At 37.1% G+C, this 23,612-nt stretch overlaps 1 pseudogene; it reads right to left on the bottom strand.

Annotated features, from left to right (window-relative positions):
* Positions 1–7,007: 7,007 nt before the first annotated feature.
* Positions 7,008–7,799, bottom strand: LOC149223679 (21 kDa protein-like; annotated as a pseudogene).
* Positions 7,800–23,612: the final 15,813 nt, after the last annotated feature.

The raw sequence follows: 23,612 nt of genomic DNA, 5'->3' as shown, positions 1-23,612 counted from the left end.
ATATATAAACCCTAAGATAAATATTATAAATACTAACATAAACATGGTTGACCATGGTTGATTTTCATATTGAGAGAATCCTTGTCACAATGTGATGTTGGACCATGGTTGAGCATTTTTAACAATGGTTGATTTTCACATCACCAAAATCTTTGTGACAATTCAATGTTCGACCATGGTTGACCATGATTGACCATGGATGACCATCTTTGATTTTATAAAACATGTTTGACCATGGTTGAACATAACTATCATATTGTGACAATCTTTTTCATAATGTGATGTTGGACCATGGTTGAGACAATTATTGATTTTCATATTGATACAATTTTTGTCATAATGTGATGTTGGACTATGGTTGACCATGATTAACCATGGTTGAACATGATTGATTTTATAAAACATGGTTGACCATGGTTGACCATGGTTGAATAATATTAAACTCAAGGGACTAATATTATAAATCCCAAGGTATATAAACCTTAAGATAGATATTATAAACATTAAAATAAACATGGTTGAGAATGGTTGACCATGGTTGATTTTAATATTGAGACAATCCTTTTCACAATGTGATGTTGGACCACGGTTGAGAATGCTTAACCATAAATGATTTTCAAATTGACGGAATATTTGTCACGATGCGACATCAGACCATGGTTGAACATAGTTGATTCTCATATTGAGACAATATTCATCATAACGTGATGTTGGACCATGATTGAATTTATAAAACATGGTTACCCATGATTGATATTATAAACTTAAGGGAATAAAAAACCCTAGGAATTAACATTGAGAACCCAATGGATTATAAACCTAAGGGAATAATATTAAACCCTAGGAATATGAATCGATAGATTAATAAAACCAAGGGAAATATATTATAAACCAAGGGATAAAAATTATAAACCCTAAGATAAATATTATAAACCCTAAAATAAACATGGTTTACCATGGTCGACCATGGTTGATATACATATTGATATAATCCTTGTCACAATGCGATGTTGGACCATGGTTGACTATGCCTGAACATGATTGATTTTCATATCGAGATAATCTTTGTGACAATGCAAGAGAGGACTATGGTTGACATTGGTTGGCTATGATTGATCGTGGTTGACCATGATTGATATAATAAAAACAAGGGATTGATATTATAAACCCAAAGGAATAATAAACCCAAGGGATCAATACAAAAACTCCAAGGGAATAATATTAAACCCAAGAGACTAATATAATAAACCCAAGGTATATATACCCTAAGATAAATATTATAAACACTAAAATAAACATGGTTGAGCATGGTTGATTTTCATATTGAGACAATCCTTGTCGCAATGCGACGTTGGACTGTGGTTGATCATGCTTAACCATGGTTGATTTTTATATCAAGACAATATTTGTCAAACTGTGATGTTTGACCATGATTAAGCATGGATGCCCATGTTTGATTTTATAAGACATGGTTGAACATGGTTGACGAAGGTTGACCATGATTATCATATTGAGACAATGTTTGTCCAAATGCGACGTTGGACTATAGTTGAGATAATGATTTATTTTCATATTGAAACAATTTTTGTCGCAATGTGACATTAAAATATGGATGACCATGATTAGCCATGGTTGCCCATGGTTGAATTTATAAAACATGGTTAATGATGGTTGACCATAACTAATATTATAAACCCTAAGGATTAATACCAAAAACCCAAGGGACTATAAACCTAAGTGAATAATATTAAACCCTAGGAATATGAACCCTTAGATTAATAGACTCAAGGGATAAAAATTATAAACCTAAGATATATAAACCCTAAAATAAAGATGGTTAATTTCCATATTGAGACAATCCTTGTCGCAATGTGACGTTGGACCATGGTTGACCATGATTGATTTTCATATCAAGACAATCTTTGTCACAATGAGACATTTGCCCATGGTTGACCATGATTGATTTTCATATAGAGATAATATTTGTCACAATGCGATGTTCGACCATGGTTGACCATGTTTGATTCTATAAAACATGGTTAACCATGATTGACCATGGTTGACCATGATTTTCCATGGTTGACCATCATAGTTGATCATGATGAAAGAGATTTTAGTTGAGGTGATCATGGTTGATGAAATTCAACCATGGAAAATCATGGTTGACCGTCGTTGATTTTCAGATCAAGACAATCTTTGTCACAATGTGACATTCGACCATGGTTGACCATGTTTGATTTTATAAACATGGTTGACCATGGTTTACCATGTTTGATTTTATAAAACATGGCTCACCACGGTTGACCATGATTGACCATGGTTAACCATGATTGTCCATGATTTTTCATGGTGATTGACCATGATTGACCATGGCTAACTATGATTGTCCATGGTTGACCATGATAGTTGATCATAATGAAAGAGATTTTAATCAAGGTTGATCATGCTTAATGGAATTCAACCTTGGTTTATCATGGTTGACTACCACTGACCATGGTTGACCATGGTTAGCTGTGGTCACACTAACATAGTTGAAGAACACAAACTTCCTTAGACTAGTGTGTAAATCCACATTAAACCTCAATTTTAAAATATTTATTATAATATCAATCCTCAGAACCTTCCAACTCAACTAAAGCATGATACTTTAGCAATGCTTCTCCTTAAGTCCCTCTATTGCAAAATAAAATTCTAAAACAAACGAATTAATTCTTAATATTTTTCATTCATCCAATAAATTTATTACCTTTTAAAATACTTAAGTTAAATAGAATTGAAATCAATAGCACTGAGTATTGTCCTTATGATGTTTGCAGTTTTGAACATATTTATTTCAACACTATTTATGTTGGTGACCTGTTGCATTAAAATTATTTATATTAAGCTCTACACAAATTTTATTGAAAAATAAAAATATTAATTTAAGTTAAATAAAAATAAAATCATTTCTTTGTTTAAAATTTAAATTCAAATTATTATAATTTAATAAGTGTTTCTAAAAAGTAACATCATCACGCCTTTTGATTATCTAACTACAATCCCTCTTGATCTCTGAAATCAGAGATCTATATGAATTCTATGAGAAATGTTCATAAATACATGGAATTAATTCCATATACTTGCATATATTAATTCCAAATTTTATATTTAATTATTTAAATAATATAAATATTAATAATAAATTTATAAAATATTACATCAATTAATAAATTAATTAGATAATTTAAAATATTTTTATAATTTTATTAATAATAATAAAATTATTCCCCGGATGCGGGTGCCACGGGAGAGGAAATGGGACCGCCACCTGGTCACCATGGGCGGTACCAGGATTAAGGTGAGCATTCACTGTGAGCAGCCGTCGGGGACTGCAAGCGTGGGTGCTGAGGAGGGAAGGGACGACAAATTAATGCTTGGTCCAGATCATAGTCTTGGTTGCTGTGTGCAGTTATGGAGGGAGAAGGCCGAGACGTTGCAGAGAAGCATAAATACAATGCAGATAAGGAATGTTTTGCTGTGGATCATTTACAGTGGGGGGAATTGGGATTTCGGTTGTCAATTTCCGGAGGTCTGGCTCAAGGCGCCCCTGTTGCAATTGGATTTGGGAGCAAGCCTGCTCGCGTGGGTGACGGGTGTGTGTCAGTTCACCCTGCTCCGTTTCGTTATCTGGTTTCCAAAACCACTATGGTCGAGCTCAGGCAACGCCTCATCAGCCGTAGAGGCTCAGGTAGAGGAGGAACTTCGCGCCCATCTGTGGATAATGTCTCTTCTCGCTACTGCCGTTGTTTATGTCACCGAGTTGAGGAAGCCAACCCCTTGCAATCGCGCCAATTCATGGATGCTGGCAATTCTGAAGCGGGCTCCAATCCTCTCCCAGCGTTTCGAACTGCGGTTTTTTCCTTCAACAGCCCCCAGGCTAATTCGCGCATCAATGCCCATGTATCTGTTCTTTTTCTGGAAGAATCGGTGGAGGAGGTCGGGGAGCAGCCCTGCCCACAGCCGCATCAGGCCGAAAGTTCCAGAGCTGCTGAAGGATTGCCGGAGGATTGCCCGAGACCAGACACTGACCCTCCAGCGACTCAGTCAGCGCCCTCGTCAAAGAAAGCTAAGGCAGATTGGGCCCCCCCCCGGAAGGATTATGCTGGATATATGAGGAGGAGCCGGACGAGGAGCCGGACGATTAGTCGACCGCTCGCTCACTCTCTTCCTTGTCTTCGAAGCTCTGATTTTGTCTACGGCAGCTGGTATGTTTTGAATGTCTCTGTTTTGTATGTGTATTCTACTGCTCAGTGTGTCTCCACGCCCCTGCGAGGGAGTTTGATGAAAATTTTCATTTTCTTATCCACGCCCCTGAACGGTATGACTACTTTTGCCCTCACTGATGTTCTAAGGTCTAAAGCCCCTGCGTGGGCATTCAATGTCTGTGGTAGCGCTCCTGCGTGGGCTTTCAATTTCTGTGGTAGCGCCCCTGCATGGGTGTTTGGTCTCAAGGTTGCTGCCCCTGTGTGGGTGATAAGTTTTCATGTCAAGGCCCCTGCGTGGGTAGTCAATCGAGTGGTATGGACCCTATACGGGTGGTTTTTTGAGTGCTGTAAGTCCAGAGTGCCATCCACGGCCTCTGGCACATGACTCCATGGCTGTAACCGTTTTTCTGTTTTAATGTAAATAATAGCATAGCATAGTATTAACGAGAAAAAAAAATAATAATAAAATTATTTATTTAATAATTATTTTTTTTTATTTTTTTTAATAGTAATCCTTATATATTTTAATATTTTATTATAAATTCCTTTACTCTTAAATGAGAGGTGTATATGTGTATCGTCTTAAGTGAAGGTGTATATGCCCAATTATATAAGCCAAGCTCATTACTTTAGCGAAGTACATAAGTGAACGTAGATTCCACATGCGCTAACTATGCCAAATTTCAACATAAGATGTGACATGCGTTTAAAATGCCAAAATTTTAGATATTAAATAGTGGGTAGAATTTTTAAGCTTAAGATAAAGCTAAAAGAGGTAGGTATGAAGAGGTAGTGTTCAAATTAATCATTGTTCCTCCATGAGTTTGACTCTCCATTTCTATCATAATTGTAATAACGCCGAAGGAAGATTCTCCACCGACCTTCGTCGTCTGTCGAGAGCCTATGAGAAACCGCCACCTACTTATCGATCCACATTTATCAGTGAGTTTTGGACGGACCCCCGCGACACTGAAATGTCTGCACTTATATATTATATACGGAAATACCACATTTTTAAAGTGTAAATATATAATATATAGAAATATTAAGTTAAAGAGGATATATAAACTATATATTGAATTAAATATAGGTTTAAAAAATAAGAAATGTAATTTTTTTTATTATTTTAAAATATTTCATAGATATTTTAATTTTATATATATAATATTTTAATATTTATGTAAAATAATTTTATCATTTTTATATGTAAAACAATTTTCCTTTCATTGATATTTCAATTTCTTAATATGAGAGAGAGGATTTATGATGTAATATTCAAAAGAATATTAATTAAAAAAAACAATAGAGAATAAATATTTTAGTGTGAATAATGTGAGTTATAAATTAAATATTTCAATAGTCATATTAATTAAAATATTTGGATGTCAATTATGTATTATATAAAAGAGTTTACAAAATATTATAATTAAAACAATTTAGTGATGTAGTGCTCAAAATGAAAGAAATTTGTAATTACTACTTTTCTTAACATGATTAAAATTAATTTTTCTTTTTTTCTTCAATTTTTTATTACATTACATGACATCATTATCTTGGATTTTATGAAGAATATATTGATTTCATCTTATTGTAATTGTTTGTTAAATATAAATTTACATTTATAAAATCATAATTTTAAATATATAAATAACATCACAAATTTCTATATTCTAACATTATAATTTACAAATTGTAATTGTTAAAATCATAATTTCACATTTAAGTAAGAATTTAATTAAAATTTATATTTAAAGTATTCCACATTTTTATGTATTTATTTAAAATAATATTTTTATATTTTAATTTAATTAATAATTATTACCATTACATAAATGATAAAAATTAACCTATAAATGATAAAAATAATAAATTTAATCTTTAGAGTTAAGAATCTAGTTACACCTTTCCTTAAAAACATACGAATTTACTAATTATTTAATTTTACACCACTGCCCAAATTAAAATGAAGTGTGGCCACTTTGAATTTCAAAAAGTGGCAAATCACGAAAAGAAAAGATAAAGCTGTGGTGACCACGGTCTTGTCTGTCGTTCTTAACTCTTATTGTGGGCTCCAATACGTAAGGACGGTCTGCGAGCTCGTGACGGACAACAAGGCGGCATGAAGACCTAACTTCAATTGACACGTCTACAATCTGCTCACTCTGCACCGATTTTATTTATTATATAAATCTAATCAATGGATGGCTAACCAAAAGCATTTCTTTAGAGAAGCAGACCATCTTTAAATCATATTCCTGCTCTTGGTTACTCTGCAAACTAGCATCATCCCGCAACATAAAATAATTGTTCAATTAAGTGAAAGTTAGAAATCTTCAGGGAAATTTTGATACTAGATTAATGAAAAACATTTACAAGATTTATTACGGAAAGGCTCATTGGAACAAGGTGGTCTGAGGCGCAGAACACCAGACATTACTGACTGGTGGCTACGTTTTGGCTATTGACAGAGGCTAATTTCTAATTTAATGTTTATGTTTACTTTTAACATTAAAATTTATAAGTAAAATACAATCACAATTTTAAATAAGGAAAGGAGCTTGGTTATTTCCCCATCAAGCTTCAAAATTTCCATAGAGATGCATGTGTGTCCTCGGGCCAGTTAAGCAGGGCCGTTTCATATTACTGAATCCACGACCCAAACGGGCATTCAGAATTGTATTTTAAAGATAGCAGATACCTTCCCAGGCAAAAGCGTGCATGCATTAATAACAAAATTATTTTAACGAACATTTATTATATCACTATCACAGAATTTCCAATAAAAAGTCCCAAACTTTGCCTCAAGGCCACAGGCTAAAATCTATGGTATACATATTCTATGAAATACTGATTATATTATTTGAGGCGAGGCTCCCTTGAAGGCTTCAGACATGGAGCTCATCTCCTCTTCCGGTAGCAGCTAATGTGTTGACAAGAGTGAGGGCATTACTTATCAATTTGCGCACATTTTGCACTTGGCCGGTGACCATGGCCGTAACATTCCCGCTGGTGTTGAGATCTTGAAAGCCAGTGAGGCAGGATTCCTGGTCTGTGAGGGCCGCGCTCATCCATGTTTGCACGTTGCTCATATGAAACCGGAAACTGTACGCCTTCAGTTGCTTCAGCTCCACCAGAGATCCACTAATCTCGTACGTGGCATCCCTGAAATTCCCAATACAATCCTTAAGCGCCGCGTTTTCTCTTTCACTCATCATGGCTGGGAAACGTTGCGAGCATTAAGCAAGCTGACTATCATGGCCGCCTTCACGAGATCAGTCTGCTTCGCCTTGAGAGGCCCGGCGTAGGAAGAGAGCGACGAAACGCAGAGCTGCGGATACAGAGTCACGTTGCACGAAGTTTTAATGAATTCCGCGATATCTGTGTGGTTATAGTACGCGGGATATTTCACGTCCTCCGTTGTAGCTGCTGCAGCAAGTGAAGGCATTATGAGAGCAAATGTAATAACAGATAGAATAGCGAGTAATTGATCCATACCCGTTCGAACTGAAGAAAATAAGCAATAAGATGTAAAACCAAGCGAATGCGAATATAAGCTCTCGAAGAGAATTGCAGGAATGCTTCTTGCTCTGGTGGTTATAAATAGGGGAGTTGGGATGATTATTGCCGCTTTTCCAGGTAGTTTTTCAATGGCCCGCCTCCGGCCGCGGCTGGTTAAAGTCGGTGACACTAGTGGATCTTTATGGCGCTAGGAATCCTGTAATGTTTCGCACTCTCACATGCCTTCCACGATGAGCTGTGGCCACACTGGTCAAATTTTATAACAAGTTAAAACGCCGCTTACACAACAAAGCAATTTCAGCATAGTTTGTATAACCAGCGTGCTCAGAAATCCGGTGAAGAAGCGCTTAAGTGGGTTGCCGTATTTGTACCGGCTATCTAGTTGAGCAAACTAATTTTTATAAATCAGGAAGTTTTACTCCAATTATTTCATGAATTCATTATGAGCAATGTCTGTGACCAAACTGAAAGTCGGTTCCCGAGTGGGAAAGCGTTTGAGACACTTTCACCATGACACATTGTACTTATGAGGTAGAAGGAGTAAAGTTGGAAAGGATAAGGATAATCCTCATTAAAGTTAAAAGTAATTTCATATTAAAAAAAATAATGTAAGGATATTTTTAAATAAAAATTTAAGTGTTAATTTGGAAAATATAAAGATAATTTTCAATAAAGTTGAAAGTAATTTTTTTTTTGGCTAAAGCAAGAGTCATACCTTTGTTATCATTAAATCGGAAAATAATTTACATAGAATACAACCATCCACGTGGATCCATGGACCAAGTAAAAAATACTCTCTAAAAACCAAGGGCATTGAGTTAAGGGTAAAAACCTCGATCCCTACCAACAAAACAACAAAACCCTCAAATTCCAGATAGTACCAAGGTCAAACATTCGACCCACCAAAATCCGAATGGGGGACTAACCCTCGTACCAATGAAATACCTAACATCCTCGAAACGGAAATCAGCCTTGAAACCTTTAATCTCCACCGTCAAAACTCCTTGCCCGATCCAACGGCTGAGGAAGACATCGCAATGCCAAGAAGCCCGCCAATTAACTGTATGGACCCACTGACATGCTCAAAGGTTCCTGACCGTAGATCCTCCAAGCTTGATCTGACGGTTGAGGAAGATATCACACTGCCTAAAAGCCCGCCTCTTAACTGCATGGACCCACTAACATGCACGTTGATTCTTAACCGTAGATCCTTCGTGCTTGATCTGATGGCCGAGACCGATAGTTAGCGTGTGATGACGGCGGTATTTGTACCCACCCCTCGGCCACATGTAGCGAGTTGAGTGGAATCGCTCCCAATTCTTAAAAATCGCTTCCACCTTGAAAGGCTCCCAATAAACAAAAAACCACTCTGCGAGCAGAATTGTGTCCCTGTGAAGAGAATCAAGGGTTTTCTATCCACCATGAAAGCCCAGATTCCGGCTTCTTGCTCCATCCCCTCTGCACCAGTTTATGAACCCATGTAAAGTAAAGCCCCATCCCTCCAGCCAACTACCCGAGTAGCAGAATCTGCCAAGCAACCCATGAAGGAAAAAATAGCAACTCATAACAATACCAAATTATTTGGACATAGCCTCCATGGCTTTATTACGATACACCATCATGTCTTCATCCGCTTGGCCACAATATTGTTCCTTAAGTCTGTTCTGAGGCAACCCTTGCCAACCCATCACGACCCTGCTAATGGTGCAATTCACTCCTTGATTAGCCAGAAAATCTACCAGTTTGTTGGCCTTCCTTCGCACATGGTTAAAACTTACCGTGCGTAGGCTGAGGAGGTAGAGTTGGATCTGTTGAAAGACCTAGATCAACCTCCAATGTTTTGAAACCTTCTCCGGCCCCGTGCCACAACTAATTCTTTTGACCGAGTTAATGATTAGCTCCAAGTCAGCTTCGATGATCACATTTTGCTGATTATCTTGCACCATGAGTTCTAAGCACTGCTCCATAGCCATTAATTCTACCATGTTGTTAGTGTCTCTGCGTAAATGACAATGGAAGATGGAAAGGATATTTTTGTTTTCATCCCTTAACACCCCTCCAAAGCCAGCAATGCCTGGATTGCCTTTTGAGGCCCCATCAATGTTATCTTTCAGATAACCCTGAAGGGGAGGATATCAATGGTCCTGCTCAGTGTCCATTATCCTAACCTTTCTATCCAGGCCTTGAGGAATAAGCCCCTGCATGCGCAACTGTCAGAGAGTCCTCATTTTAGCATCTGAAGGTGGATTCTTAGGGGGATTTCACACAGTAGTACTAACCATCTCCCTAAGTTGTGTCAAGATCTGCTCAAAAAGACATTGGGAGGGTCTCTTTTCATTTTTGAAGATTCTATTGTTCCTTTCTTTCCAGACATTCCAAATAATGAAGCTAGGCGTAAGAGCCCAAGCTGAGCCAAGAATTTCATAATCAGAAAAATTTCGCCTCCAGTTGTTTAGGGTATTGATAATACTCCCTCTATCCCTGTCGGTCTTTTGGAAGATGGTGGCAAAAGAATCCCACAACCTAGAGGTGAAGATGCAATTGTTGAGGAGGTGTTCCATAGTTTCCTCTTGGGCCTCACAGAGCTGGCATCTGGAAGGCCCCAGAACACCCCTTTTCCGAATGTTATCCCAAGTCAGAATTTTCTTATGATAAACCAGCCACATGAAGAGTTTAATCTTCATCCAACCTTGATGCCTCCATAGATTCTGCCAAATTCTATCTGAAGCAAGAGAATCCAGCTCAAGGAATATTTGTTTTTCCTCCTTAAGATTAAAGGTACCCTCATTGTTGTTTCCCCATCTTAACTGGTCATGCCCCTCTGTTACTAGAATCTTCCTTTATTCCATCATTTTCATAAGAGTCTCCACTTTAGCAAGGGGTTGTCTTCCCTGTAAACAATGTTCCTCCAGTTTCTCCATTTTCTTGCATTATTGGTTTGGTCCCAAAAGTCTTTGACCTTAGATAGCCCTATGATGTCCGTCTCTATCTTGAGGTCCACAAAATCCTCTTTTAACAGTGTCAATTCTTGTTGCCATTTATCTTCCCAAAATAGTGCCAGATCTCCTTCTCTGATTTCCCAGAAGCTGTTCTTTTGAACTAAGCCTCTATTCTCCGAGTGCTTATTCCATATGTATGAGCCCTTTATACTTCCAGACATCCTTATATGATCATTGATTTGCCAAGTGCTGGCATATTTCTCTTTTCAGATACTAGCCCACTGAGCCTTTGGTTCTTTTACCCAATGCCACCATAATTTAGCCCCTAAAGCCCTGCTTAGAACCTCTGGATCGTCCAAACCAAGACCCCCATGATTTTTAGGTTTGCAAATTTTTCCCAGGCTACCAATGCCCATTTCTTACTTTTCTCCCCCTTACCCCATAGGAAGTCTCTTTGAATGGTTTTGATTTGTTGTAAGACTCCTTTTGGTGTTGGGAGTGCTGATAGCATGAAAACTAGGATAGATTGAAGAACAACCTTTGTAAGCACCAACCTACCAGCCAAGTTTAAAGATCTGATGGTCCAATTCCTGATTTTATCCTGCATCTTATTAATCACTGGCTCCCAAATGCTCTTATGCAGAGGTTTAGTAGTTAGAGGAACTCCCAAATATTTTGAAGGTAGGAAATCCCTTTGAAAGCCCAGAATTTTGGAGATATTCCTTTGAATAGCAATATTGGTATTAAAGAAAAAAAATCTTAGATTTGGAAAGATTAACCTCCATACCTGTAGCCATGGCAAAGTCACTTAGAAGTTGTTTGTATGCAAGAGCTTCTTTGACTGTAGGGATTCCCTGCAGCATGGTATCATCAACAAATTGTTGATGAGTCAAGGACTGTCCATTCTCAGAAAGTTGGAGACCCTTGATTTTGCCATCTTCTTTTTCCTGCTTGATAGACCGACCAAGTCCTTCCATCATGAGTATGAAGAGAAAGGGAGAGAGTGGATCACCCTGCCTGAGGCCTCTTGAAGGAATAAATATCTCGGAGGGAGAACCATTTACCAAAATTGAAAAGCTGGAAGAAGTTACCAGGGCCATGACCCATCTAACCCAGTTATGATCAAACCCAAAAGCAATAAGAACCCTCCTAATGTAGGTCCAGTTCAACTTGTAATAAGCTTTGGCTAAGTCTAGTTGCATGATCATTCCAGCCTTCCTTTTTCTAGTCAAAGAGTGCACCACCTCCTGTGCTTGAATGATATTATTAAGAATTTGCCTGCCTTCTACATAACCAGATTATTCCTCAGACACGAGTGGGAAGAAGAGGTTTGAGTCTATTGGCTACAACCTTGGATATTATCATGTAAACTACATTGCACAATGCTATGGGTCTAAACCTTTCTAGAGTTAGGGCATTGTCCTGTTTAGGGATCAAAGAGATGAACGAGGTGTTGAGTGCCTTCAAAATAGTTCTATTCCTCCTAGAGTCTTCTACTACATTCAGAATGTCCTGTTTAACAATATTCCAGCAAGCTTTAAAGAAATCAACATTGAAACCATCAGGGCCTGGCACTTTACCATTCTGCATTTCCTTGAGGACCTCATTGATCTCCTCTTCAGTCACTGGCCTATTGAGGTTGAAATTATCCTCTCTGGACACTAGTCTTGGTATATGTCTTGTTAAGTCCTTGATGAAATGCTCTCTGTCTGAAATGGTTTCCTTTGCTATCCCACAAAAGTGTTGAACTAACACAACTTCTATGTCTTTGTGGGAACTAAGAAGTTTCCCTCCCTCATCCTTGATCGAAGAGATTCTGTTATGAGCTCTATTTTCTAAGGTGGATCTGTGGAAGAATCTGGTTTTTTTCTCTCCTTCTTTTAGCCATTGCACTCTAGATTTTTGTCTCCGAAATATTTCTTCTTGTTTACATAAGTTTTCCCAATCTTGCTATAATTTAGTGGCTTTATCATTTCTGACTTTATCAAAGCCATCCCTGATAAGGGTTTGTTTGCGTTCCTACAATTTGTTTCAACAACTTTTTTTCCTTCAAAAATATTTCCAAATTCATTCTTGTTCCAATCTTTTAGCTTGAGCTTGATGTGTTTTAGTCTTTTGTGAAGAAGAAACATATTTTTACCTTGAATATGCAAATCTTCGGACCACCAACTTGAAATGTTGCTGATGAAATCTGGATGGGTGAGCCAGATATTCTCAAATCTAAAAGGTCTAGTCCTAGGGGTGCCAATGCCCTTGACCTCCAGTTGAACTGGCCAGTGATTTGATCCTCCAAAGGGGAGTATTATTGCTACCAATTCCTTATCATTGAGCATTAGGTCCTCTGAGATGATGAATCTGTCTAACTTTGAGGCTACTTGAGACTCTCCTCCTCTTTTATTGTTCCAAGTAAAGAGACCATTACTCGAAACAATGTCAACTAGATTCATAGTATCCATAAAATATTAAAAAGATAAGGAATATTTGTTTAGAGTTCTGGTTCCCCCTTTTTTCTCCGATAGTGATTTGATCATGTTGAAGTCCCCACCCAAAATCCATGGTATCTCTACATATCTCTCTAAGATCCACAAGAGAATCTAGAAACCTGAGTTTGTCATCCATTCTCTGAGGGCCATAAACATTCGTGACCAGATAGGTCTCCCTATCCCCCATAGGTTGAATAACCATTGATAAATAATTTCTAGAAGCCTCAGCATCTATTATACCAATCTTTTGGGGGTTCCAAAGAGTAAGAATGCCTCCTGCTGTATTTTCTGCCTTGACTTCTAGAAACTCAAATCGATTGAGCCATTTGCTATATATTTCTTTAATTTTCTGAATGGAACATTTAGTTTCCTAGATAAAAATCATATCCGGAGCTTCTTGTTTCATTCTGTTACTAAGTAATCTTTGTTTCCTTTTACTACCTAGACCCCTAATATTCCAAGAAGTGAACTTCATCATTAAAGATTTGTGAAGGAGTAACTGGTTAGGTCTTTCATCTTACCTGAATCTATCATTAGCTTTCCACATTCCATCAACAGCTCATTCTGCTTTTTTCTGCCTCTTTTCTTTCCTGGGTATCTAGGTGCTAATCCTGGTGTGTTTTTCATAGTTTTCACACCTTCGTTACCCTGTCTTGCAGTGTTACTTTGCCTGTCCATCCCTTTAGCCTGGGTTTTCCATAAGTACAACTGTTGTACTCTAGTGAACTCTTCTTGAGGTAACGAGTCTACCCCTCCCATGGTTCCCTGTTTCAAGAACCCTTCCAAATCTAGGTGTTCTCTATCAAGAATCTCCTATAGTTCATGGTCCTCCATTTCCATCTCGCTCTGGGTCATTTCCTGGTCCATATCCAGTTCTACATCGCTCATCATAGCCTCTTTCTGTTTATTATTATCCTTTGTTTGATCTTTGTCTTCCTCTTTCTCCTTCTCCTCTGGACTTCCCTCCATTCCCTGATCTACTTTTGTTATCTCTTCTTCTTCCTCGAGTACTTGGTACCTGTTCCGACTGGCCTGAGGCCCTTCTGCTTGATGTTGCTTAAGTCCCCTTTTGCCCCCTTTTCCTCTATGGCTCACTTTGTGAAAGCTTTCAGTATCTTTCATTGTGGTAGCTTTGCTCTTGTTCTCTATTTTACTGAGAGGGAAATCCTTGAAAAGGTGTCCATGCTCATGGCATCTGCGACATCTAAATGGAATATGTTCATAATCTACTGTTTGTACCCATTCTTCATCAAAAACTTCCAAGATAACCTCATCCGGTAGAGCTCCGGAGAGATCCATCTCCACACAAATTCGTGCAAAGGAAGTGTATTTTCCCCTTTTGGTGGCTTCAGAAGCTTTGACAAAACGTCCTAATTTATTTCCTATGGCTGTTAACGATTCTGTTTGCCAGTAATCGATAGGAAGGGAGTAAAGTCTTACCCAAACTAGAACAGAAGTGAAAGTCTCCCACTCAGGGACAAAGTTCATCATCCATGGCCTCATATAGAGGCCTGCAGTTGTGTAGAAGTAGGGCCCTCCTTCAAACACTCTGTCTTTATCCTCAATATTTGTGAAGACCACAGTGAAGAATCCCTTTGACCCAAGATGTAGGTTAATGCTTCCTTTTGGTTTCCAATGGTATTTAATCCATGTATATTATTCCTTTTCAGTGGGGCATACTCCCATGAATTTACAAATGGTAGCATATGTCTGCATGTGGTCCCTGTGTGCCTGCAGAGCAAGATCATTCAGAACTACTATGGGTGTGACTTCCATTTTGGGTTTACATGGTCCCTTCTGTGCCTTGGTTTTTGCTCCCTGTTTCTTGTCGTCTTCCTCCTTTTCTTCCATGCTTTCTTTCCCTTCTTCAACAAGACCTCTGACCTCTTCTATTGGCTTCTTACCTCGGCTGGTTACCGCTTGCTTGTAAGAGGGAGTGGAGCTCCCTCCTTTGCGCCCTTCCATGGAGTTCAACACCTGCTTAAGACTGTAAACCCTTTTATATTAATGTATGAATATTTTTGAAATAAAAATATAAGTATTAATTTGGAAAGGATAACGATAATCTTCACTAAAGTTTAAAGTAATTTTTTACTAAAAAATTAATGTATGAATATTTTTGAAATAGAAGTATAAGTATTAATTTGGAAATGATAAGGATAATCCTCACTCAAGTTGAAAGTAATTTCATATTAAAAAATTAATATATTAATATTGTTGAAATAAAAATATAAGTATTAATTTGGAAAGGATAACGATAATCTTCACTAAAATTGAAAATAATTTCATGTTAAAAAATTAATTTAGGAATATTTTTGAAATAAAAATATAAGTATTAATGTTGTTTTATTAATTAATATATATTTTAAAAATTTATATGAATATTTTTTAAATTATATTATGATTAGTGTAAATTTAAATTAATTATAAATTTATAAGTGTGAGGATTTTTTTTTTTTGAAAGATATTTGTAATTTATGAGATTTGATCTCTCATAATTTAGTGGATTCAGAATTGATCTCGCTTAGAATTTAGTAGATTTGCAGTTAAAATGGATCTAGATATGTTTAATTATTAATTATAACCAATTATAATTATAATTTTATATTTCATTTCTATATTTTAATCTTATTTTTTTAATGTAATTTAACATCTCTTCCTTACTAGGCTAGATAGCAGCGGTATGAGAAATAATATATTTTAAACTATTTTAAATTTTTGTAATAAATTCATTAAATTTACATAAATTGAATTTATTATTTTAAATTATCTTTTATAAATATCTATAATTTATAATATAAATACTTTTTATCTTTAAATTTTGTGAATTTTAAAATATAGTAAAAAAAAATTGCGGAGAGTAATCTATTGTTTAAATTTCTTTTAAATATTAATGTTATTTAATATATGAAACTTTGATGTAATTAAATATTGATTTATGTTTAATTAAAGAGGTTTTCATTTAATTAAATATTGATTTATATTTAATTTTGAACTGCAAACCTTTTTAATTAAATAGTGAAAATAATTTTATTTTTAAATGGTCATCCATATAAAGCAATTTAAGTTAGACAACAACAACATTAAATAATGTGGATAGATAGAAATGGTCATATACTTATATCCAGTAAAAATGATTTCAAAAAGCCATAAGATAAATGTAGGTAAATGTTGTTCATCCCATCCATGTAAGATGGAAGGAAAGGCTAAGTAAATAAGCATAAACATACTCACCCTATCAACTTGAACTTATCAAACTTTCCTCGCCAACATAGCTTAACAAGTCTTGTAAGAATATTGTTTCTACAACTCTATTTTTTTGTGAAAAGGCTCGATGCATGCACTTGTTATCTTATCAATATCATTATCAGACTTAATCTCTTTTGTACCACACTTGCTACTATTTATAGAAGTAAATGCCAGTAAATTTTTGGACTTAGTGCTACTGAATTTGAAGCTCCTCCAAACAAAAACTCAAGCTTATACAACTGCAAGTATTGGTCCATAGAGGAAAACTCCCCAATATCATTTTTAGAGTGATGGCCTTCGAGTTTGAATTTTCCTGAAAGTGGTGTTTAATATTCCATTTGTGATGTTAAGTGACCTTAGTGAATATGGCTTCCAAAATGTTTTTGTTCTTAAGGAATCCAAGTAAAAGGAGCTTGGTCTTCATTTAATCAGATTTATCCTTGAGGTGATTAGATTTCCCCTTGACCACGATCCACAAATGCTTCAAAAACGTTGTACTCTCAAAATTAAAGTCATTTGGAGAACTGGAACTTGTGTAAAATCTATTGGGTATTGGGTGAAAAATATATGTGTTAATGTTCACAGAGGTAAGAACCAACTTGTAATTGCAAAAGGCCAAAGAGCAAGATTGAGTTCCTTACAAGTGAGGAAAATGATTTGTTGTCAAGTGTTTGAGTCACGGTAAGGTAGTTAAGGGACCAATCAAACCCACCTCATACTGCAACAACATTTCACCTCCTCCCACTCCCACCTATGCGTGTCTCGGAACAGATTTAGTGAGCAAGCGATCACAATGAGTGATTGAGTGATTGGTTGAAGTTGACATTTAATTGTGTTTAGTAATTTTTGTTACATATATCTCCACAATATCTAATGTGTAATAGAGCTGACATTTAAAAAATGTTGACATACTTACATTACGCCTACACATCTCCCCCATACTAGGTTGTAGAGCACCTCTCAACACAATAAACCTAGAGAATGATTTATATAATTTTGTAACCCTTAAGCACCTAAGATTAGTTGCAATTGTCATGTCCACCAGTTCTACATGGACTCCTTTTGCTAGCTTGGCTCCAATCATGTAGGTTTGATTCATTCATCCTAGTGCATCTTCATGGCATATTTCCACTCACACCTTGTTACTTTTAGCCCTATAGCCTCAAAGGAGGTTCCATCAAAGTAATGGTAAGGGCATCAAATCTCTCTAATCTACATATTCTATTTATTTATCCTTATAATAGAATTTCTAGTGCTCTTTATACACACATACATACACATATTAGAGAATGGGGAAATTATTCTTTTGTAAGAATGTAGAGGTTAGTGTAGGTCATTATAAGATGTGGTTTATCGACTGTCACAACTCTTCACTTCATTAATTTACACATATAAGACTAGAAAAAGGTACGTATCCTTCCAGCTCCCTTAAGAACCTAGGGCTACTTGCAACTATCATCTCCAACACTTCTACATGAACTCCCTTGGATAGCTTGGCTCCAATCTTGTAGTTTGATTGATCCCTCTTCGTGCATCTTTAAGGCATAGTTCCACTTACACTCTTCTAGTGTCAACCCTACAACCTTATGGTAGGTTCTATCAAAGCAATGATAAGGGAGGTTGCATTACCTGTAAGGGCATTATATCTATCTAATATACATATGTCATTGATTTATCTTTATAATACTAAATCTATTATTCATTAGTTATATTGTAGATGTTGTTGTAGCAGCTGCAACACACTCTAAAATTTTGGCCTGCATCCAAATTTTAGAGCCTTCCTTGGTTTTTCCCCTTGATGGTTGCAAACACTCGGGCTCATCTCATGAGCTCTTGTCGAGTTTTCACACCCTCTTCACTTGATTGATCACTGGTAGTCTTTTGGCATGTTGATCGCTATGTCATGCTTGCGAGTTTGTTTTGCCAATTTTGAAGGTTCGTCTTTGTGTGTATGAGATATTTTTGCTCTATCGACATCGGTCGCACTCACACGCAAAATTGTAAACACTATCGCACAAGTGTATTCAAGCTCGTTCAAAGACATATTTCAATTGTTGCAATTTTCATTCTCAACCTTCAAGTCAGTCTCATTGAGCACATGTTGTCTTGTTGGTTTGAGGTGTCTTGTCATCAAGTCATGCTAAGTGTGTGATCACATTGTCATGTATGCACAAGTACACTTGATTTCACACTTCATCAATTTTTCGGAAAATATGTCGACTAGACAACCCTCTGTCAACCGAACCCGATCTTAGTGACCTTACACTACTGCTCAGAACTGCACATAGCTTGAGGTTGTCCTCTGGGCAGCCTGCTCTTGGAAATTCTGGAAATGAGCTAGATGATTGACTCCAAGAACTACGCAGAAGTTGTCCCAGAAGTTGATCCAGTTTGTGCTTCCCGCAAGACCTCCCATCAAGCCTCCTGTTGGTCAACCGAAGAAAAAATTTGAGTTGTGACCTAGGGTTGTACTGATCTCCAAAATTGCGTAGAGCTGTCCTACAAGCCCTTCTTCCCCGCTCTTCAACCAACTCAAGAATTGCGTAGAACTGTTAGAGCCCGAACACTCTCCCAGGATTACGCAATTTTGACTAGCATCTCCTACAACTCAATCTTTTTCTCTTGTGGAAAAATGCGCATATTTTTCTCCCAGTTCCTCCTGCTACCCACATGGTCTTCCTCGAAGAAATTGTGCAGATCCCAGCTTGATGACCTGCCTAGTGCTCCCCTAGAAAATTGCGCAAATTAGCCCAGCAGTGCCCTGACACCCTGCTTGGCCTTCCTCCCATAAACTGTGCAATTCTGCCTCCCAACTGGGTTTTTCCCCGCAACTGTCACTGTTGTCTCCGATTGCAAAAATCTGTCTCCCAGTGACATCCGCATAGTTTTTCCTAACAATGCTCTGGAGCCTTGCATCCCAGCTTGTGTTATGCTCTCCGCAGTCTCAATGCCTTGTTCCTCTCCCGGTCACCTGCACCGAAATGGAAAACAATGCATCATAGTAGACTAGGAGATTTTTGGATTTGATGTCGTCTCGTCATGAGTGATTGCAGGAACAAGTACATCAATGAAACATGGTGTGACGATGAACGGGATGGAAAAGAGGTGCATGCTATAAGACTTGCTTGTGGTCAAACGAACACATGAAGCACATCGAGCAAGCGAGAGAAAGGGACACATTCACATTCACCATCAAGAAAAGACCAAGGCCATCAAAGACCCCACACACTTTTCCATGTAGGAGTGAAGACATATTACATCGATAGCATATCATCACTCAACAGCACAACAACTTGACACGCACACCAGAGTCAACCAGTACATGTCAGCAATGTCATGTCAAGTTGTGTCATGAGTTGTCTTGGCCACATCACTACTATGGGCCATACTTGTTGTAATTAATGTAATGTAAAATGGAATTCCAAGAGACCCACATATGAAGTCGAAGAGTCATGTAAAGTCGAAAAGTCATAGGAAGTCAAATAGTCATGAGGGAAGTTGAAGACTCCCAAGGGTCAGTTATGCCCCCTTGGCTATATATACCCCCTCATTGTATGAGCAAAAGACTTTTCACATTGGCTCCTCCCATATAGCCTCAAGAGTCTGTAATCTATTCTTTGAGGAGCGAGGAGTGGCACCAATGTCCCACTACTGAGACTAGTGACGTATGGTGTACACATGTGTCTTGAATCTTTTTTTTAATTAAGAGGCCTGACTCAGACGAGCACGTTTTCACGCATGTTTTGTATATGTTTGTAAGACTATTTCTTAAATGTTGTAATGCATCTTTGCTTAATCTATAATAAGATAGTTGAACTACTTCGGTTATTTTAGTACACGTATTGTTGAAGATGTGTTGTATTGTTTATCACTATTTCTACTCCGCCAGAGATTAGACAAACCATCTTTGTGTTTTCCTGGTTATAACGACACTCACCACTGTGTGGACTATTCTGCTAGACGGTGTACGTGTCTTTCATTGAACTTTGGTTTTCATGACTGCCGCATCGTTGTGGACTATTCTGCTAGATGCTGGATAGACCCTTGTTGTGGTTTGTGAGTGTTCCTTCCTGGGTTGGGACTATTCCCTCTCATCAAGAGGCTCACTTTAGTCCCCCATTCTTTACAGTAAGAGAACTCGGACACAGAGTTAAATTACACACTCTCCAGACACACTCACCTCGCTTTCTTGAAGTTACATGAATAACAATCTCATGTGTTGAACAACAAGAGCTAAGGAAAATCTCTAAGAGAATGGCAACCATGCCATCATACGGGATGGGACTCCTTTACCAAATTGTGTGATGTATAGTTGGGACTTCATACCCGGGAGATCCCCTAAATGTTGATGGGTCCAACACCATCAACAGATAGATATCTTTATATTGGAGAATCGGGCAAGTATTCTTTTTTTTTTTTCTTTTTTTTGTAAGCTTGGTAGGACTCTCCGATTTTTGTGTTGACATGTCCATTATTCACCTTGCTATGGGGGGAGGGTAGCCCAAGATTCGAACCCAAGATCTTCAGTTTAGTAAGGCATCATTCCACGACCATCACCACTTGAGCTACCCTAGGCGGACCCAATGGGCAAGTCTTCTTTTATTATATTCACTCCTCTCCCTCTTTTTATTTGGTTTCATTCTTTATGGCTTGATCCTTTCTATGATTTTATTTTGGGTATGCCTCACTCAAGGTAACCCTTCCCCACTTTGGAATAATTATCACTCCCTAAATATTTTTCTCAACGTATCCCCCACAAATATGGCCCATGTTCCATAACCTATATCTATGGAGCCCCCTCCTAAAACAATGTTCTCTCCACATTTTCTCTCTTGTTCTCCCCTTTTATTCATTGGCATATAATTGGCATTGGTCTCCTATGTGTTCACATTAATTGAATGTTTTCATATGTCACCTCATGTGGTTACGTTAACTCCATATTGATGTATGTCACCTCATATGCTCACAACAACCCCAATTTGATGCATGTCATCTTGCATGATCAAATTGAATATAGGTTATAATATGTTTCCTTATGCTTACAATCACCCCAAACTAGTGTATGTCACATTCCATGTTCACACTCACTCTAGGTTATCATAAGTCACCCTTGATATTCTAATGACTTTAGCTTAGTGTATGACACCTATATTTCTTGCATTATGTCTTAACAAGTAATTGTCACCTCACATATTTGATAACAATTTTCTATAATTGCTTCCTTCCTTCTATTTCCTTTATTATAATCAACCTAGTATAATTACCTCCTACATTTCTCTTTCTGTATATTATTTGTCTTTTCCTTGAGGATTGGTATCACTATCTTACCCCACTCAAGGAAAGCCACTAATATCTATGATATGTATTAGATCATTATACTTTTTTTCACCCATATCAATGCTTTTAGAGTGGAAAAGGTGGAGGAATGAACTCGCAGGATTGTTTTAAATGAGAGGACTAGTTTGGCAAATTGGGGTTGAAATATTCTGGGAACATTTTGAGGCATTAAACAATGTTTTTTTGGGGTAAAAGCTTTCCACATTAGTTCAAATTTATTATTATTATTATTATTATTATTAATTTTTCTTTATTTATTTATTATTATTGTACACGCCTATACTTTTCCAATGACATAAGAATCGCCTCAATCAAAGTCTGTATGCAAAAGTTATGTCACTCAGAAGTTAACCTTCCTGTTTTGTCTACCATAATTCAAGAGGATGCCTCGTTTGCTCCAATAACTCATAAAAAAGGGTCTAGCCACATGATTATGATGAAGAATACTCTATAAGAGTTCAATATTATAACTCTAGTTATGATTTTAGGTTGTCAAACCTAACCACTAGTAGGCTATCAGGTTGTGTTATAATAGAGCCACTAGGATGAAAAGGGGTTACATTATTTTTGAGTGCATTTGTTCCATAGATGAGAAAAATAACTTAGAGGGATAGGGGATAGATCACATAGATATCATTTGTGCACTATAGAAGCCCACATGCCATAAGCCATATTTCTTTATACTCACAACCATTTTCTATTCAGAGAAAGAAGGTAGAGTGGCCTCACCTTCTAGCTGGGTTTTCTCCCGAAAGGGTTGATAGCTTATATGTTGTGTTAAATCGTAGTTTCTAAGTTCTTATTTTATTGTTCCCTATTTTCTACATAGATTTTTAATTTGCATGAATACAGAATAAACAATAAACTACATATCTAGAAATATAAATAGAAATAAACCCCAATAATGTAGATTTCGATTTTTATTTATTTATTATAGTTATCATATCTTTTGAGACAAATTATCTGGTGGAATATCCATGATAGTTTATTGACCATATTGATATCAGAGAAGGTTTATTTGGGTATATTGTAGATATTTTTAGGATATATAAATTAGTTATACCAAAGGTCAAAAACCCTAGTCATGGCCAATGAATTTGTGAATAACTCTCCTGGTCCTACAAAGGAGAGTTTTTCTCGTTGCAAGCACAAGCTGCAAATATAAGTTGTAATGTGAACCTCCTCATGTTGTCCCTAAAAAATAAGCTCAGGCTATTGGGGGAAGATGGGAGTTCTAATGCAGAGGACATATCAAATGGGAAATCAGTAAATTGAGAAGAAATGGAGAACCAAATGAAGAAAGGACCCAAAATAGATTAACCTAGTTCATGTTTCATGAGCCCTTCACAGTCCATGTTCAAAATGGAAGTGAATTTTGTTATCAAGTTGTATCAAGGTGATATCGACACTCTAAATATAAATCACTGGTTGTAGCAATTAGAATTTTATTACAGTGTTCATCATATTAAGGAAGAACATAATATTTCATTTGTGGGGTTGAAATTAGAGGGTCGTGCCCTGCCCTGGTGGGAATTCCATGTGGAGAGCTTGAGGTTAGAGGGATATCCTCCAATGACTAAGAGGGAGGACTTTAAAAAAAACATAAAGCCATAATTTTACCATAATGGGTATGTAGATGATGAGTGGATCCAGTGGCACTACTTCAAGAAGAAGCGAGGGAAAATTTCAGACTTGGATTTAGATCCGTTAGTGCTTGAACTCCCACTGAGACTAATGCTTGGAGTTGGTTCTCTTGCAGAGAGTCGTAGTTTCTCCAGAGGAATACTGGCTAATCTCCTTTCTCTGTATACCATGAACTTTTGAAAGTCTTCTGGAGACAA

Source organism: Pinus tabuliformis, chromosome Q (genome assembly GCF_031772625.1).
Source record: "Pinus tabuliformis cultivar Carrire ecotype Pingquan chromosome Q, CPIR1, whole genome shotgun sequence".
Lineage (NCBI taxonomy): Eukaryota > Viridiplantae > Streptophyta > Pinopsida > Pinales > Pinaceae > Pinus > Pinus tabuliformis.
Note: the sequence above shows the minus strand (reverse complement) of the source record. Positions and strands in the feature narration are given on the sequence as shown.